The 13,426-nt window shown below is 47.3% G+C and overlaps 1 long non-coding RNA gene across 1 annotated transcript; it reads right to left on the minus strand.

Annotated features, from left to right (window-relative positions):
* Positions 1-1,437: 1,437 nt before the first annotated feature.
* LOC133373876 (uncharacterized) lies at positions 1,438-8,632 on the minus strand. Its single transcript, XR_009759764.1, has 4 exons — positions 8,545-8,632; positions 7,233-7,461; positions 4,781-4,854; positions 1,438-1,511 (listed from the first exon to the last, which is right to left on the minus strand). It is a non-coding gene; the product is annotated as an uncharacterized LOC133373876 (long non-coding RNA).
* Positions 8,633-13,426: the final 4,794 nt, after the last annotated feature.

Here is a 13,426-nt window from a genome sequence, read left to right on the forward strand (position 1 = left end):
GTAGTTCAAAGAAGTGGCTTTTCCAAGCTCTGCCCCCGCCGCCAGAGTTTGCCTGGAGACATCAACCAATTCAGGCGTGCCTCCAAGTGAGTTCCTACTCAAGAGAATAGTCATTGACATGAATGGGCCACAGTTAGTATTTTCCATTAATTTCAATGGGTCTACTCTGAGTAGGATTAGCATTGGACACAATCCTCAGTGCCAACACTGTGCCTTCCAAGAGCCTAAACTGGAGTGAACAACGTTGTCTCCAAAATGATTTGCAAGCGGGCCAGCAAGAAGGCTGGCAACCTGCTCCTTATTTCATGGGACACAATCCAAAGGCACTCATACCTCTGGCCAGGTGGTCCTCTGGATATTGAAGGACTCCCAACTCCCATCAGCCCCAGCCAGGTTGGGCAATGATGAAGGATTATGGGAGTTGTAGTCCTGCAATCTCTGGAGAGCCACAGAACCGAGGGCTGCCCCGCTGGTGCTCGTGACAGGGCCTGTTCAGTGCTGGCTCCCTGTTTGTGGAATACCCTCCCCAGTGAGGTGTGTCTGTCTGCATCACTATTGACTTTCAGGAGGATTTTGAAAACATTTGTTTATCCAAACATTTGATGGCTGAAAGGGACTGTTTCACTGATGAAAGAATGTTTTTAATTGTACTTTAGAATATTTGTAACTGTGTTTTAGAGTATTTTTAACAGATTTAGAACATTTTTAAGTGTTACTGTGTTTTGGAATGTTTTTAACCGTTGGTAGTATGCTTTTCTTTATCAAGTTAAATTTTTTTTTAATGTTTGCTGCCCTTGGCTGCTTTGGAAGGAAGGGCAGGATATAAATACAATTAGTAACCTGCAATTAAGCCTAAGCACACGCAAGTAAAAAAAACCCACATTTTGGTCCCTCCCAATCCTCCTGTTCAGTCACATGTGGCCTCAGTTTACCCTCCGCTGACACTCTGGCCATCGCCCTAATTGTCGCATTGCTCTCTGCTCATTGGAGAGCCACAGTGCCAAATGGGTTCTACAGAACAGGAGAGGGTCAGATGCTCAGGTCATCTCCCATTTCCAGAGAGCGGCCGAGGCATTGACAGAACCGCCAGCCATGTCAGCAGGAAAATCCCTCAGAGGCAGCTAAAAAACAGATGGATCTATCAGACTCTGGGGGAGGACCATTCTAATTGGCCCCCGCCCCTGCAGAGTTTTGAGGATGCCAAGAGGCTACATTTCTCCGGATAATGCCGTGAAAGGCTTTCCTCCTAATGACTGCATATCACTCCTCACTCCTCCCCTGCCAGTTGGCAACCTTGGTGCTATATTTTTAGCTGTCATTAGCCTTTGTGTTACTACCCATGGCAGAGATACATTGCCCATAACTAAGACACAGGAACTGTTTTTGCAGGGTAGTTAAAATAATCTTTTCTCGCCATTGGTAAATGCACGCATAGTTCCAGGAGGTGGGTTGTGGGCAGCAAACTGCAGTGAGAGAGGAGCCAGGGATCAGGACCGCAGTGCAGATCAGAACTGTAGAGCAAGCCAGGAGGCAAGGTTGAGGAACAAACCAGGAGGCAAGACTGAAGTCTTAAAACTGGATGGAGGAGAACATAAGAATAGCCCTGCTATTCACTGGCTGTATCAGGCCAGTGGCGTAGTGGTCAAGGTGTTGGACTAGGACCTGGGAGACCAGGGTTCGAATCCCCACATAGCCATGAAGCTCACTGGGTGACCTTGGGCCAGTCACTGCCTCTCAGCCTCATGAAAACCCTACTCATTGGGTTGCCATAAGTCGGAATCGAAGGCAGTACATTTACATTTTTTATCAGGCCAAAGGAGACCCATCTAGTCCAGCATCCTGATCTCTATACTACACAAAAATCCCTTCACATAGAAAGCTAGAGTGTCAGGGAGAGAGGTTGCGACCTAGCAATCTCATAGACATTATATATATCTATATATATCTCCAAGAATCAGGGGACATAATATCCCTGCTGGATCAGACCAAAGGCCTCTCTAGTCCAGCATTCTGGTCCCATACCTGTCAACCAGATGCCTAAGATATTTCAGAGTAATAAAACTAAAATGCATTTTGATCATTTTTTGACCCAGTGTAGTGTAGTGGTTAGAGTGTTGGACTGGGATCTGGGAGACCAGAGTTCAAATCCCCACTCGGCCACAAAGCTCCCTGGGTGACCTTCGGCCTGTCACTGACTCTCCGCCTAGCCCACCTCACAGGGTTGTTGTGAGGATAAAATTAGGATGGGGAGAACCATGTTTATACGGCACTTGGAGGAAACATAGGATATAAATATAATACATTTTTTTAAAAAAAACAAAAACCTTATTTTAAAAGTTTTTGTCTGGAAGTGAAGATCACTGGAATTAATGGGATATACTTTCAAGTATATGAGGTTAGGCTAATTCCAAAAACCCTATTTCCTCCCCCAGTATTTTAGTTTAGTTTACTGAAATTTCTTAAACACCTTTTTAAAAAGGCTCAAGGCATCTAACAGATTCAGATATACAACAATAAAACAAAACAACATTTCATAACAATAGAGAATGGATTATATCCAACTAAATTCTACTCAGAGTAGACCCACTGAAATCAATAGACCTAAATTAGCCATGTCCATTAATTTCAATGGGACTACTCTAAGCAGAGCTAACATTGGCTAGAACCCAGTATTTTTCATTTTAAAATCTAAACCTTCAACTGCCTATCCATCAATTCTGTATTAAATCTCTATTTTTTTCAATTATGGAAAATGGACTGCCTTCAAGTCAATCCTGACTTATGGCTACCCTACGAATAGGGTGTTCATGGTAAGCGGTATTCAGAGGGGGTTTCCCATTGCCTCCCTCTGAGGCTAGTCCTCCCCAGCTGGCGAGGGCCTGCTCAGCTTGCCACAGCTGCACAAGCCAGCCCCTTCCTTGTCCGCAAGTGCCCGCTGGGGGGCAACTGGGCTCCTTGGGACTATGCAGCTTGCCCACGGCTGCACAGGTGGCAGGGCACATCAGCCCTGAGCTGCTCACTGTGGAGTGATCTTTAGCTGTCCCTTGACATCCAGGAGACACGAGGGGGGCTTTGAATTCACAGACTCTGGACTCCCAGCCAGGCTCTCCTAACATAAAAGGTGTTATCATTTGCCAACAACAATTTTCTGTACCAGGACTCTAGAGGGCAGCATTGCATGAGACATAGCAAACATCCCATTGTAACTGAAGTTTAAATTATTGAAGGGATCCAAACGGAGTCATCTGCATTCATTGTAACCAGATGATATTCAGAAGCACAGAGTAGATCTACCCACTTGGTACTAAGTATTAGATGACAGAAAAGACAGCCATCCTTTTGCCAGGGCAACCTTGAGGGGACTTGTTACTGGCACCAGCCACTGAATCTGGGCATCATGGCACCCTTCAAACACTCCCTTGGTGCACACCAAGGCTGCCTGTCTATCTGAATTGTTTATTTCTTTTAAGATTTTTAAGAGGGGTTTTCCCCCTGCTTTGGGGGAGTTGCAAATCAATCAGATATTTGTGACTGTCAACCAACCATTAAAGAAAGCACAATAGGGTTGTATTCAACTAAGTCCTACTCAGAGTAGACACATTGAAATTAATGAACTGATATTTATTAACTTCAGTGGGTTTACTCTGAGCAGGACTAGCTTTGAATACCATCCATAATCACAGCCTCAGAAGAAGTTAAGAGAAAACAATCACAGCAAGTCTAGCAGACATTACAACATTTGGATATATTGCCATCTGTTCAATACTGGGTTTATTAGACCCCCTCAAGGAAGATACTCAAAAAGGTCTCTCAGGATCGACAGGAATCTGTCCCATAAGGGGATAAAGTATGCACCCTCTATCCCCTTGATAGCATCTACAGTAGAAAAACACAACAGAGACTGTTTCAAGCTCTAAATGATTGCAAAGAGAGCACATAGAGTTGTCTGGGTTTTTTTCCCCAAGGGGTGTTGATTGTTGCTTGCTTTTTTATGTCTGTGGGTTTTTTTGCCTTTGGGAGGGGTGTAGGTGCTTTGCCTGGTTTTTTTAGGAGGTTCCCAACATTTAGCACCGGGTCTGACTCCAAGAAGCAGAGCCAGGTCAAGGTTGAGCGAGGCAAAGGCAAACGCAGCAGAGGGTAATTTGAGATAAGGGCAGGCAAAGGCAAACTAGGAAGGCGGATTAGCACCCTGGATAGCTCTGAAGGACAACTAGGCAGGAAGCTAGACAAGGCTGTCCTGAATGCTGCTCCAACATGCAGTAAAATCACACTGTGCCTAAAATAGGTCTGCAGCTAGGTCCACCCCTAATGGGTGGAGCCTGTACTCCTAAAATATTCCATAGTTTAACTATGCGCTATGTGTGAAGGACTACTCTCTTTTTTGTCTGTCCTGCATCTTCCAATATAGTAGCTTATTAGCTACATTTTGAAATAATAAAAGAGGTGAGATTCTAATTGAGATGAGGGAGAAATTCAGTTCACTTTATACTGCAGTGCATATTTTCCCCCTAAGGCTGCTGGGAAAAAAAACAAGGGGTATATTGAGAACATGGCAGGCTGAGCCTTGCTCATCTTGGTGGGTCAAACATTGGACAGCGCTTGCCTTCCTCCTTGCCTTCCTCCTCTTGAATCAAGGGTGCTACAGATCCTGCAAAGCACAGAGGAAGCTAGTGTAATGCTTTTTGGAGACTGAACTGGGCTCCTTGATCATCTACCACTGAGCCACTCTACATAACAACTCAGCATGCAATCTATGGCATCTTTCTAGCCAAACACTCACCAAGCAGTCTTTTTTTTTTAACATCTCTTTCTGTGGCCAGCAGATCCAAAGGCAGAGTTGTTTCTTCCCTCCTCCTGCCCAAAAACAGAGAAAAGTTGAAGGTGACTCTGGGCTTGCTTTGCAAGGGGAGGAAAAAGTGAAAATTAACAGGACACAAAACGAGGAAAATCAAAATCAATACCCAAAGTCAGATCCTAAAAAATCATGCTCTGGAAGGAAAGGTGACCCCTGCGAGCAATGTTACAAGATGTGACAGCTCTGATCTCCAATTTCTTTTCACCTTGCTAGTCCCAGCACACAGAGTTTGTTCTGAAGCCAAAACCAGCAAACCCTCCATGTTGCCAAGTTCCCACAAAGTTGTGGGAGGTTGATAGCAGATCTGTTAACAACACATTGATAGAGAGGAAGGTGAGTGGAGTAGGCAAGGGGAGCCTGCAGAAGCCTGACATTCAAAAGGACAAGTGGGACCAGCAGCAAAATGTTGCAGTATGGAGTAGTCTGTTCAAGTTGCCAGCCACCCAGCCATGCCCTCCTCCGCAGTACTCCATTCCCTCCTCCTCAGTACTCCATTCCATACCCCCTCCCCCTGATTCCCATTCCCTACAACAATCAGCATTCTGTGGCCACTGAGCATGCTCAGTCTTCATTGGGCCACTCTGGGTTATTTTCCCCTAAATGTGTGTGTGTGTGTGTATCTCACAAATCTTGGGTTTCGCCTGTTGATTTCTCCCTCTTGTGCATGGATTTCGATAACTGTTTTCGATAACTAAAGAGCCACACTTGAAGAATGAATTCTCTATTAATCTTTAGGATGCTTCATTTCAGGGGTGGGGAACTTTTTTCAGGGCTGCATTCCCTTCTGGGCAACCTTGCAGGGGCCACATTCCATTCACACTTTAAAGCCAGATCTATCCATTTTTTACTTTCTGAAACAATATGAAAACCGTCACAAAGTCACAAGAACCAGATTTGACAGATCCTTCCACCCCTAACTGAGGAGCATAGCCTGGGGAGAGGGGCTGTGGTCTGAGAAGGAGTGTGGCCTGGGAAAAGCCCTGAGGGCCAGCTAGAGAGGTCTGGAGGCCTGCATTTGGCCCCTGGGTCTGAGGTTCCCCACCCCTGCAGAAAGGAATCTATTTTGTCTCCTGCCAGTCCTGTTAGATGGCACAGCAACTCTGCTCTTGCAAATGCTTCCAGTCCACATTGTTCTTCATGTGGTGCACGTTGTCCAGATAATGAGGCAAGCCTTCAGCTATTATTCCTCAACGCAGATTGCTGCTTCTTGTCTTCAAGTCTGCCTCAACCGTTTCGGTTTGTATTTCCTTTTTTCCCCTTTTGAAAGCCTAACCTCCTGGTTTCTGTCTGCGGTGGCTTACTTCATCTTTATTTTTGTTTGGTAGTTCAAAGCTAGCAGCAGGGAAAGAAGCCCTCCACAATGCCCATTTGTCAATGTGGAGCCCTTCTCCTCAGCGGACAAAAGGAAACAATGGCCAGAAGAGACAAGGAGAATTGTGGAGAGGGAGGTTGTGGCTTCATTAACCTCCTCTCCCAATGGCTGTGGGAGGCTTTCAGCCATCAAAAGGCTTCAGTGAATGCTTGGAGAGCGCCTACTGTGACCAGCTGGAAGAAGCCACAAGACTCATTCATTCTGGCCTGACTCAAGAGTTTGCCTCTTAGTGTCTTTCACAAGGTGCACTGGAAACAGAATCCAGCAGGCCCTGCAAATCGATGATACTGTCTCTAAACATCTTGCATCTGATGAAGTTGACCAAAGCACATGCCCTCATAAATTTTCCAGCCTTGAAAATGCCATAAGGCTCTTTGTCGTCAGGCGGCTAATTCTTACTTGGCAGCTTCCAGGCTTGGTCTAGAAAAGGCTGCTTGTGTGAGGCACAAATTCAAAGCTGTAAAAAAAAATAGAGGCAGATTGGTGTAAGGGATTTGTGTGTTGGGCCAGAGTCCTTTTTTGCTAAAATTTACATCCCTTGCTCCGCCCACTTTTGCCTCTGGCCCTGCCCACCAGTGACATATGGCCCTTGGAAGCTTGTGCAGAAGGGAATGTGGTCCTCAGGCTGGAAAAGGTTCTTCACTCCTTACTTCAGTACTGGCTGTGTATTTAAGTTTAAGATGCACTGTATGGCTTCAGTTTTGGTCCTATTTGTGGTCTGTTGAATCAGTTAATGATGACAGCATTGACAATGGGACAACACGGCAGATTTCTTGGAGGAGGGGAAGTGGCACCCAGTTCTGCCTGAGGTTCTCCACACCTTGTCTGAAGGACTGGGCTTCTCTTTTCATGTGCTCAGCAAACACAGAGGCAGGAGAATGAGTTCCATAAGGTCATTCTTAGAGCCGAGATTTTCATTTTCTTTGAACTGATGGGATTTTAAATCTTAATGCCCAAACATGCCAAGGTTTTTATTTTCTGGTTTTAAATATTGTTGTAACCCACCTTGATCCTCCGTGATAAGGGCAAGATAAGGAACTTCAATGAATAATACATTTCAGCACGACCGCAGTGATGACTTGCTGATCTTTCAACGGCAGCAATTGGGCCAGGAGCCCAAGATTGAACCTGGCCCAGAAGGCCAGCCCAGCCAGAATCTGTGACAGGAATCAGCAAAGGTGATAATGCGAAGCGTTAACACTCTCCCTCTTGCGCCTGACCGTTCTCCCGACCTCTGCAAAAGATCAAGGTGAAATGGCGTTCTTCAGAGAAGAAAATCAAGGAGGAAAATACCGCAGAAGGAATTAGAACATGCAGAATAAGAAACAGACAAGAGTCCGCTAGAGATGAGGAGAGGGAGAAATCCGATTCGGTTTCCATTGAAAGCAGAATTTATCGAATTCACAGTTTCCAAAAGAATGTGAGAACCTAAACACAGCCTTCCTTCGAAATTTGCACTTCTCCAACTTTTGCAATGCAGGTCTCCAACCAACTTTTACAAAAATGCATATATGTGTGCGTAAAAATGAGTATATTAGTGAAAGCAGCCTGCAAAAATGCATTACATCAGGAGAAATTGCTTGCAAAACTGTGCCCGTTAGTCAAAACTGCCTATAAAAATGTATTTATTAGGAGAAATTCACACTAAATTGCTGAATAATTTTCATGAGGGTTTATATAATAACAATTATAATAGCAAATTACTGCAGAAATGTGGAGGACTGAATTGAAGCCTGGAAAAATGAGAAAATAAGAGAGAACTGAAATGGATGGATCTTTGTCAGTTTCTCCATTCAGATCTGAGATGGCAATAACCAAATCCTAGAACAGGGAGCTACCCCCTTCTTTATAAGTTGTGCATGCATGAGTGTGTGTGTGCGTATGTTCATTTTAGATTTCAGAAAGGAGAGAGGTTAAGTCTCAACAAGGTTTAAAGCATTGGTAGGGAAGCTGTGGCCCTTCAGATGTTGTTAGATCCCAACTGCTATCAGCCCCAGCCAGCAGGGCCAATGGTCAGGGACGATGGGAGTTGCTGGAGAAGCACTGTCTCAGACTGCATACACACACCATACATTTAAAGCCCATGACTGACTCCCAAAGAACCCTGGGAACTGTAGTTTGTTAAGGGTGCTGGGAATTGTTGCTCTGAGACAGGCAGACTAGTTTCCAGGATTCTTTGGGGGGGGGAGCCTTATGCTCTGAATGTATTGTGTGTACACAGCATGGTGACTGTGATGGTAGAGAGGACAGGGCTCATCTTAAAACTCTCTGGGAAAGGAGTTCCACATGATGGGTGCCACCACAGAAAAGGCCATACCTGAGACTGCAGTCGGGTAAATAACATCAGAAGAGCCCTCCTGGATCACAGCAAGGGCCTGTCATGCCCCCGTCAGAGGACTCCTCAGATGAGGACGACTCGGGAGTAACAGCAGCAGACCCAGGAGCAGCAGACTCAGAAGGAGACATGGAGGAGCCTCCTGAGAATCCAGCTCCTTCTCCCCCTCAGCTGCAGAGCACCCCAGATACAGCAGAGTCCCTGCAGCCAGACACAGACAGTGAACAGGATACTCCCCCCTCACCTGCAGAACGTAGACAGCAGAAGGTCAGGCAGAAGAGAGGCAGGCCTGTCTCCTTAAGGCCCAAATGCTGAAGGCTCACACCTGCTGTCCATCCTGCTCTTTATAAGGCACACCTTGGCTGCAGCTTGTTGCTGACTGCAACGTCAGGCGTGGCTTGTGTGTTCCTAGTTTCCTGGCACCCTCTTTCGGACTGACCCCTTGGCACTTGATCCCGGACCTCTACTGACCTCACTTCCGGACTCCTGACTCGGCAAGTACGCTTCGGACAAGCCTGGCCCTTATCAGCTCCCCTCCTCCTAGACCTGGCAGATTTATGACCAGACTGCCAGCTAAGGACTTTGCTTCCCTGCCAACCACCCAGGAATTTCCAGCCCCCCACCGGCACTGCTGACGCATTGTAGAGCTGACAGGGCCCTCCTCACCCAGCCTTCTGTTCTCACAGTGGCCAACCAGAAGCCCCTATGGGAAGCCCGCTGTGTGCAACAGCCACGCTCCCTTCTAGCAGTTCCCAGCAGCTGGTTTTCAGAGGCATATGGCCTCCGATGGTGGAGGGAGGACATGGCCATCATGGTTAGTAACACAGCAGCAATCTAAGGCTGAGAAAATGTACACAAGGGGGCAGATACTCCCTTAAGATATATGCAGGGCTCTGGGCTTGAAAGCAGAGTTAGGGCATCGAAGGCCTCCCTGATGTCATTGGGCTCCACTTTGCACGAGCTCTAGCCAGCATGGCCAACGGCCAGGGGTGCTGGGAGTTGTAGTCCAGCAGCATCTGGAAGGTATCTCTGTCTTTATTGGGGAAAGAAGCAGCCTTTTCTCTTGCCCCTGCAGGCAACTTGCCACCTCAGGTAGCCATGTAGGCTTCCCTAAGAGCAAGGCTGGATGCCCACAGGTGAGTGTCCCATGCCCCGGTGGGAAGGGGCACATCACAGGGGCCCTGTTTCATGTCTTCCATGGGGCCCACCTGGTAAGGAGGGTCAAAATAATCAGTTGTAGATCTGGCTTTATTGTGGGAATGTTGCTTCACATGGTGAAAGCATCTGTTCCTGCCAGCTCAGGGCTGGTTCCATCTGCCAGGGGAGATTCCCCCCCCAACACAGACAGGAGTCTTCTACCTCACTGCCCTTTGCAAGCTTTAATCAAGGGCTCCTGGGCAAGCCACTCTGAAGAGCACAATGCCCCATTAGGGCTCTAAGTTGATTGACTTGTCTCTGCCACCCTTTCTGAAGAAACACTCTAAAGTCCTCCAGAACTGGGTAAAAGGAAAATACCTGTAGAATCTGCCTCCCACTACCCTTTACCACTTGTTTAATGACAACAGAATATTTAAGTAACTTTAAAGTTGGCAACAAGGACATTGAACTTGTCAAGGATTATCAATACCTTGGCACAGTCATTGACCAAAATGGAAACAATAGTCAAGAAATCAGAAGAAGGCTAGGACTGGGGAGGGCAGCTGTGAGAGAACCAGAAAAGGTCCTCAATTGCAAAGATGTGTCACTGAACACTGAAGTCAGGATCATTCAGACCATGGTATTCCCGATCTCTATGTATGGATGTGAAAGTTGGACAGTGAAAAAAGCAGTAAGAGAAAAATCAACTCATTTGAAATGTGGTGTTGGAGGAGAGCTTTGCGCATACCATGGACTGCGAAAAAGACAAATAATTGGGTGTTAGAACAAATTAAACCAGAACTGTCACTAGAAGCTAAAATGATGAAACTGAGGTTATCATACTTTGGGCACATCATGAGAAGATATGATTCATTAGAAAAGATAATAATGCTGGGGAAAACAGAAGGGAGTAGAAAAAGATGAAGGCCAAACAAGATGGATTGATTCCATAAAGGAAGCCACAGATCTGAACACGGTGGTTCATGACAGATGCTATTGGAGGTTGCTGATTCATAAGATCGCCATAAGTCGTTATCGACTTGAAGGCACACAACAACAGCAAACATTTACCACTCACTCAACAACATCCCTTTTAATCCAACTCCCAAGATCTGAAACGGGCAGAGGCAACACAGATGCAGCATCCCTCTGCCCTAAAGCCTTCCTCACCACCCGGTTGGCCCATCTCATTCCCAGCAATGCCCACGTGAGCAGGAATCACTTGCCACCTTCCCTTTCTCGGAGGCCTTTTATATCTCCCCTGACTCCTCTCCACCTAAAACACAACAGCCAGGCTCCTCCACCATCAGGCATCTGAGGGAGAGGGTCCCACCCTTCTTCTGCCACATATGGAGTCTCCAGGCAGTGTCCCAAGGAGGCCTCTTCGGGAGTCATTGCCTGGGTGTTGCCTGCTGGTGGGACTGGGGCCTACTTAGGGGCCAGCACAGAAATGGCGAGCCTTGGCGGCTCATCGCAGGGATATTCCTGTGTCGTGCCAGGAAGATCACAGGACTGGAAAAGGGCGCACAACCCCACACGTCTCTTTCCACAGGCAAGACGGACGAGGCTTTTGCAAAGCTCTGTGTATCCTTTCAGAGGGGAAAGTTTTGGAAGAGTATCTTGGCCGGCAAGTGCGGGGTGCCTACGGTGGAAGTGGGGGCGAGGAAGGGAGACTGAGACTGTGCAGTTAAGGACAACTTAACCCCCTTCCGAGCCCTCCAGCCACCGCAGCCCAATCAGGTTAAAGGGAAGACCTCTGGCAGAGCAAAACAATAAAAAGTCTGAAGAGTTAAGGTTAACAGGACTATTAACGCACCCGTATTCTCGGCTAATGAGGACCCTGCATGCAAGAGGGCGAGGGGGGAAGCCAATCCGTGGCGAGATAATGAAGTGCAGCGACTTTAACTGACTGGGGGCGCTCCAGCTAATGAAGTCACCTGAGAGTTGAGATACCTCCCCCGGCAACTCTGACATTGTTCTGAACAATGCCTCGCTTCTTTCCGACACCCAACGCAGGAACAACGGGCCCAAGCAAACCATGGTTGCTCTGCTGCGATTACAGAGATGGCCAGTCCTGCTCCGCCTCTGTGAGCCTGGAGAACGTCTAAATGAAAGGAAGAGACCAGCTCCAAAACGAATGCCACTGGAATTCATGAGAGTTTGCCAGCAGGGTGGGTGAAAGGGCCGTAGTTCAGTGGCAGAGCATGTGATTTGCATGCAGAAGGTCCCAGCTTCAATCCCTGATGGCATCTCCAGGTAGGGCTGGGAATGCCCCGATTGCACCCTTGGAGAGCAGCTGCCACTCAGTGTGGACAATACTGAGCTAGGTGGACCAATGGTTTGACTCTGTACAAGGCAGCTCCGTTTTTCATCAGGAGCATCGGGATCACATTGTACTGTTGCCGTTATTTGAATCTCTGTGTTGTTAACACAGAATACGCCAGTATGTTTTTCAGAGCACCTGTGTACCTGAATGGCAGAGCATCTGTTTTGCATGCAGAAGGTCCCAGGTTCAATCCCTGGATCTCCAGATAGGGCTGAAGAGCTGCTGCCACTCAATGTTGACAATACTGAGCTAGATGGACCAATGGACTTGGGATAAGGCAGCTTCCAACATCTCCAGTCTTAAGGAAAGGGGCCGTACATAGCTGAATGGCAGAGCATCTGCTTTGTGTGCAGAAGGTCCCAGGTTCAATCCCCAGCATCTCCAGGCAAGGCTAGGAGAGGCCCCTGCCTGAGAACCTAGACAGCTGCTGCCAGTCAGTGAGGATATTACGCACCTAGATGGACCAAATGGTCCGACTCAGGATGAAGCAGCTTTCGGTGTTCCTCAATATGTAGAACCTGACGGCGTTTCAGCCGCATTTGTCAGCAATCCTAGCGAACCATGGAAACATAATGGGAGTCCCAAAACACACCCACCATGAAGACCAGTTTCGTTTGCCAGTGAGCACTGCTCGACCGGTTGTGCACCAGAAGAAAGGAAACTCAGCACCAAGTCAGCCCCTTGGTCCACCCAGCTCAGTATTGTCTACACTGACGAGCAGCAGCAGCAGCTCTCCAGATATTCACACAGGGAGGTTTTTCCTAGCATGGCCTGCAAATGCCAGGAATTGAACCCGGGACTTTTTACCTGCAAAGTGTTGGCTCTACCACTGAGCTACGGCCTTGACCATAAAAAATAAGATTCCAGTCCTCATGGTTTAAACAGGAAAAAAGGAAGCTGCCTTACACTGAGGGTTCATCCAGCTCAGTACTGTCTACACTGATTTGCAGTGGTTTTCCAGGATTTCAGACCGGCAGGGGAACTTTCCCAGCCCTGCCTGGAGAAGCTGGGACTTGAACCTGGGACCTGCTGCTTGCAAGGCATGTGCTTGAGTATTTAGGAGAGTCGGAGGTAGCGGCACAGAGCTGTCATTTCTTTTCTCTTCCTGTCGTTGGGGGGCAGATTTTGCAGGGTTCTGCAACATTTCAAAAGCATGTCTAACCAATTTGCCAAAAACAACAGAGAACCGAATGTGCACAACAACACATCAAGGATCTGTCTATCATTACACACCTTCAACTCTCCGATGAAAACCTTTTGACCAGAGAGGATAAGAGGGAGAATATAGCAATATAGCAAGGGCACCAACACCTCTGTCTGACCAGCTGTCAACACTCTTACAAAGTAGCCAGCGTGGTACAGTCCTTAAGACTATCACCCACTGAGACACAGAACTCACTG

The sequence above is a fragment of the Rhineura floridana genome, chromosome 20, assembly GCF_030035675.1.
Source record: "Rhineura floridana isolate rRhiFlo1 chromosome 20, rRhiFlo1.hap2, whole genome shotgun sequence".
In the NCBI taxonomy this organism is placed as follows: Eukaryota; Metazoa; Chordata; class Lepidosauria; order Squamata; family Rhineuridae; genus Rhineura; species Rhineura floridana.